Genomic DNA, 6,688 nt, shown 5'->3' with positions numbered 1-6,688 from the left:
CGATCTTCCACGATTCACCACAGCCCCTATTGAGTGTGACGATCTGCCATGAAAACTGTATAAAGTCTTGATTGGTATACTCTTTATTCATACCCGTGGATGACCGTGGAAGACCGCTTCAAATGGTTCAATATATACATTTAGCTCAATATAATAATAGGAGACCGTGGTAAATTACAGTATTTATCATAAGGGCTATCTCAAATCTTTGTTTTAATTTCTTATTATGATAGAAGCCCGAGTTTCATACGTATGTATACGTATTTTGTAATCGTTTTCGTAACGTGTGTTGTGGTCTTGTGGTTTAGAACAGGTCTTTATATCGGTAGGGCCGTAGTTCGAATCTCGAAGAGAGTTTTGTGCATTTTTTTTTGTGTGTGGGTTTCCTGGTTTCTTACCCCTGAACAATTTATTCCAGGCAAAAGTAAAAAATTACAGCAAGTTTTTCATTTTTTTTCTTCAAACCAGTAATTAGTATGAACTTTCGTCTACTGAAGATAGCAATATTAATGTGTTTAGTCAATGATGTCTTCTGCTATAAGTATGAACTTATACTTACTCGAGCATGGTGATAAGCCTTTTGATAAATATGAAAAAATAACTTAATATTAAGCTAGCTTAGTATGTGCAATCAACTGTAAATAAAATAAGTATGATTTAATATAGGCATGCGCCAAGTAGGTTTTCTGCTATAAATATGAAAACATACTTGTTAGGGAAATGGTGTGTGTATCGTCCTTTCGATAAGTATGATATCATACTTAGTGCTTGGGGCAGGTTAGGGCACTTAACTCTATATGAAAGCTCACATACGCGTACATCCCCTACAGATATATGCACACTGAACGAATCCTCCTGCTTAGTATGATGATGATGATGATGATGATGATCATCATCATCATCATCATCATCATCTTCTTCATCATCATCATCAGCTTCAGCATCATCAAGACCTAATAATTATATTTATTTCCTTATTAAACATATTTATAACTCGCGTATACCATTAGCCTTTTATATAAGGTCAGATCACCTACAAAAACATTTTAAAACTAATTAATAACATAAAACAATAAAATAAATTATCCTTTTTGCTCATCTGAAATAATAATAAAAGTTTATTTTCATTATAAAAAAATCTTACCCTAGACCTATCGAAGAAAAAAATAAAAAATAAATAAATGCTGCTATCAGGAATTGAACCCGCGATCTCGTATTGACAGCGTCTGATGCTAACCACTTAGCTACCGAGGAAGACATGTAATTCAATTGAAACAATACACACGATAACAGTTATTGTTTATCGATCTTCCACGATTCACCACAGCCCCTATTGAGTGTGACGATCTGCCATGAAAACTGTATAAAGTCTTGATTGGTATACTCTTTATTCATACCCCGTGGATGACCGTGGAAGACCGCTTCAAATGGTTCAATATATACATTTAGCTCAATATAATAATAGGAGACCGTGGTAAATTACAGTATTTATCATAAGGGCTATCTCAAATCTTTGTTTTAATTTCTTATTATGATAGAAGCCCGAGTTTCATACGTATGTATACGTATTTTGTAATCGTTTTCGTAACGTGTGTTGTGGTCTTGTGGTTTAGAACAGGTCTTTATATCGGTAGGGCCGTAGTTCGAATCTCGAAGAGAGTTTTGTGCATTTTTTTTGTGTGTGGGTTTCCTGGTTTCTTACCCTGAACAATTTATTCCAGGCAAAAGTAAAAATTACAGCAAGTTTTTCATTTTTTTTTCTTCAAACCAGTAATTAGTATGAACTTTCGTCTACTGAAGATAGCAATATTAATGTGTTTAGTCAATGATGTCTTCTGCTATAAGTATGAACTTATACTTACTCGAGCATGGTGATAAGCCTTTTGATAAATATGAAAAATAACTTAATATTAAGCTAGCTTAGTATGTGCAATCATCTTACTTCAGATATGCAAACTGTAAATAAAATAAGTATGATTTAATATAGGCATGCGCCAAGTAGGTTTTCTGCTATAAATATGAAAACATACTTGTTAGGAAATGGTGTGTGTATCGTCCTTTCGATAAGTATGATATCATACTTAGTGCTTGGGGCAGGTTAGGGCACTTAACTCTATATGAAAGCTCACATACGCGTACATCCCCTACAGATATATGCACACTGAACGAATCCTCCTGCTTAGTATGATGATGATGATGATGATGATCATCATCATCATCATCATCATCATCTTCATCATCATCATCATCAGCTTCAGCATCATCAAGACCTAATAATTATATTTATTTCCTTATTAAACATATTTATAACTCGCGTATACCATTAGCCTTTTATATAAGGTCAGATCACCTACAAAAACATTTTAAAACTAATTAATAACATAAAACAATAAAATAAATTATCCTTTTGCTCATCTGAAATAATAATAAAAGTTTATTTTCATTATAAAAAATCTTACCCTAGACCTATCGAAGAAAAAATAAAAAATAAATAAATGCTGCTATCAGGAATTGAACCCGCGATCTCTCGTATTGACAGCGTCTGATGCTAACCACTTAGCTACCGAGGAAGACATGTAATTCAATTGAAACAATACACACGATAACAGTTATTGTTTATCGATCTTCCACGATTCACCACAGCCCCTATTGAGTGTGACGATCTGCCATGAAAACTGTATAAAGTCTTGATTGGTATACTCTTTATTCATACCCCGTGGATGACCGTGGAAGACCGCTTCAAATGGTTCAATATATACATTTAGCTCAATATAATAATAGGAGACCGTGGTAAATTACAGTATTTATCATAAGGGCTATCTCAAATCTTTGTTTTAATTTCTTATTATGATAGAAGCCTGAGTTTCATACGTATGTATACGTATTTTGTAATCGTTTTCGTAACGTGTGTTGTGGTCTTGTGGTTTAGAACAGGTCTTTATATCGGTAGGGCCGTAGTTCGAATCTCGAAGAGAGTTTTGTGCCTTTTTTTTTGTGTGTGGGTTTCCTGGTTTCTTACCCCTGAACAATTTATTCCAGGCAAAAGTAAAAAATTACAGCAAGTTTTTCATTTTTTTTTTCTTCAAACCAGTAATTAGTATGAACTTTCGTCTACTGAAGATAGCAATATTAATGTGTTTAGTCAATGATGTCTTCTGCTATAAGTATGAACTTATACTTACTCGAGCATGGTGATAAGCCTTTTGATAAATATGAAAAAATAACTTAATATTAAGCTAGCTTAGTATGTGCAATCATCTTACTTCAGATATGCAAACTGTAAATAAAATAAGTATGATTTAATATAGGCATGCGCCAAGTAGGTTTTCTGCTATAAATATGAAAATATACTTGTTAGGGAAATGGTGTGTGTATCGTCCTTTCGATAAGTATGATATCATACTTAGTGCTTGGGGCAGGTTAGGGCACTTAACTCTATATGAAAGCTCACATACGCGTACATCCCCTACAGATATATGCACACTGAACGAATCCCTCCCTGCTTAGTATGATGATGATGATGATGATGATCATCATCATCATCATCATCATCATCTTCATCATCATCATCATCAGCTTCAGCATCATCAAGACCTAATAATTATATTTATTTCCTTATTAAACATATTTATAACTCGCGTATACCATTAGCCTTTTATATAAGGTCAGATCACCTACAAAAACATTTTAAAACTAATTAATAACATAAAACAATAAAATAAATTATCCTTTTGCTCATCTGAAATAATAATAAAAGTTTATTTTCATTATAAAAAATCTTACCCTAGACCTATCGAAGAAAAAATAAAAATAAATAAATGCTGCTATCAGGAATTGAACCCGCGATCTCGTATTGACAGCGTCTGATGCTAACCACTTAGCTACCGAGGAAGACATGTAATTCAATTGAAACAATACACACGATAACAGTTATTGTTTATCGATCTTCCACGATTCACCACAGCCCCTATTGAGTGTGACGATCTGCCATGAAAACTGTATAAAGTCTTGATTGGTATACTCTTTATTCATACCCGTGGATGACCGTGGAAGACCGCTTCAAATGGTTCAATATATACATTTAGCTCAATATAATAATAGGAGACCGTGGTAAATTACAGTATTTATCATAAGGGCTATCTCAAATCTTTGTTTTAATTTCTTATTATGATAGAAGCCCGAGTTTCATACGTATGTATACGTATTTTGTAATCGTTTTCGTAACGTGTGTTGTGGTCTTGTGGTTTAGAACAGGTCTTTATATCGGTAGGGCCGTAGTTCGAATCTCGAAGAGAGTTTTGTGCATTTTTTTTTTGTGTGGGTTTCCTGGTTTCTTACCCTGAACAATTTATTCCAGGCAAAAGTAAAAAATTACAGCAAGTTTTTCATTTTTTTTTCTTCAAACCAGTAATTAGTATGAACTTTCGTCTACTGAAGATAGCAATATTAATGTGTTTAGTCAATGATGTCTTCTGCTATAAGTATGAACTTATACTTACTCGAGCATGGTGATAAGCCTTTTGATAAATATGAAAAAATAACTTAATATTAAGCTAGCTTAGTATGTGCAATCATCTTACTTCAGATATGCAAACTGTAAATTAACAACATTTATTTTCATTATAGACTTTTTTATAGTCTATATTTTTTTCATTTCAGCTTAATTTAGCAGTTGTCATGGTTGTGTGTAAATTACTATTACTATTAGATACGTTGTAATAAAACATGATTTTAAATATTTGTATATTAATTTTCTCTGAGGGCTTGCAGCAAAATTTATATTTTATTTTCCTTGGTATGGGTTTGTGGCTAGTAGTTAGGTAATGATGAAGGCGATGATGATGATGATGATATGATGATGATGACGTCGACGACGACGACGACGACGACGACGACGATGATGATGATAATGATGACGATGATGATGATGATGATGATGATGATGATGATGATGATGATGATGATGATGATAATTAATACACAAACGACAAAGAGGAACAAACATGCCTAGCATGTAATTCAATTTTAACATGGAAAAATTGACCTCTTATCTTCTCGCAAACTAAGATTATGCATATTTTATCTCTTCAATAAACATTGTAAAAGTCGATTTGGCCTTGGCACGTGGGCCTCATCCTCTATAACAGCAGGTTTACTTTCTTGTTGAATGGAGGCCTCGAGGTCACTGAACTGTGTATTTGGAGATGATGGCTCATAGCACACGTGTTAAGCAAAAACATACATGAGAAGTAAGCAGTGTTTCATATTGCTTGCAATCCCCTCCCCCTCCCCCAAAGCAATGTTGGAGCCAATACTAGACCAATTGTCCGTTCCTGTCTCAGTATCAAAACAACATTGACTGGGTGGGTGCGGGAGGGGGGGTTGAAAATTTATTACTAAATTAAATCCTTCATCACTGCCATCATCGTCACCATCACGACTCATCATCATTATCATCATCATCATCAACAAAAACAACAACAACAACAACATCACCATCACATCATCATCATCATCATCATCAACATCAACAACAACAACATCACCACCATCATCATCATCATGAACAACAACAACAACAAAAACACCATCATCATAATCATCATCATCATCATCTACACCATCATCATCATCACCATCATCATCATCATCATCACCATCATCATCATCATCGTCGTCGTCATCATCATCATTTACACTATAGCCACACAAATAGAAATCTTACATTAACTGCAAGTCATCAGAAAAACAAAATATTTAAAACAAATTATTGTTTTATTACTGCGCACAGTTTGCAACAACAACATCAACTGCCAGATTGTGCTCAATTGAAAAAAATGGATTTTTAAAGTCTAATATGAAAAAATTTTTGTTTAATAAAATAAGTATGATTTAATATAGGCATGCGCCAAGTAGGTTTTCTGCTATAAATATGAAAACATACTTGTTAGGGAAATGGTGTGTGTATCGTCCTTTCGATAAGTATGATATCATACTTAGTGCTTGGGGCAGGTTAGGGCACTTAACTCTATATGAAAGCTCACATACGCGTACATCCCCTACAGATATATGCACACTGAACGAATGCATCCCTGCTTAGTATGATGATGATGATGATGATGATGATCATCATCATCATCATCATCATCTTCATCATCATCATCATCAGCTTCAGCATCATCAAGACCTAATAATTATATTTATTTCCTTATTAAACATATTTATAACTCGCGTATACCATTAGCCTTTTATATAAGGTCAGATCACCTACAAAAACATTTTAAAACTAATTAATAACATAAAACAATAAAATAAATTATCCTTTTTGCTCATCTGAAATAATAATAAAAGTTTATTTTCAATATAAAAAGATCTTACCCTAGACCTATCGAAGAAAAAAATAAAAAATAAATAAATGCTGCTATCAGGAATTGAACCCGCGATCTCGTATTGACAGCGTCTGATGCTAACCACTTAGCTACCGAGGAAGACATGTAATTCAATTGAAACAATACACACGATAACAGTTATTGTTTATCGATCTTCCACGATTCACCACAGCCCCTATTGAGTGTGACGATCTGCCATGAAAACTGTATAAAGTCTTGATTGGTATACTCTTTATTCATACCCCGTGGATGACCGTGGAAGACCGCTTCAAATGGTTCAATATATACATTTAGCTCAA

Source organism: Amphiura filiformis, chromosome 15 (assembly GCF_039555335.1).
Source record: "Amphiura filiformis chromosome 15, Afil_fr2py, whole genome shotgun sequence".
NCBI classification, from domain to species: Eukaryota; Metazoa; Echinodermata; class Ophiuroidea; order Amphilepidida; family Amphiuridae; genus Amphiura; species Amphiura filiformis.
The sequence above is the reverse complement of the archived record's forward strand: the minus strand, read 5'-3'. Positions refer to the sequence as shown.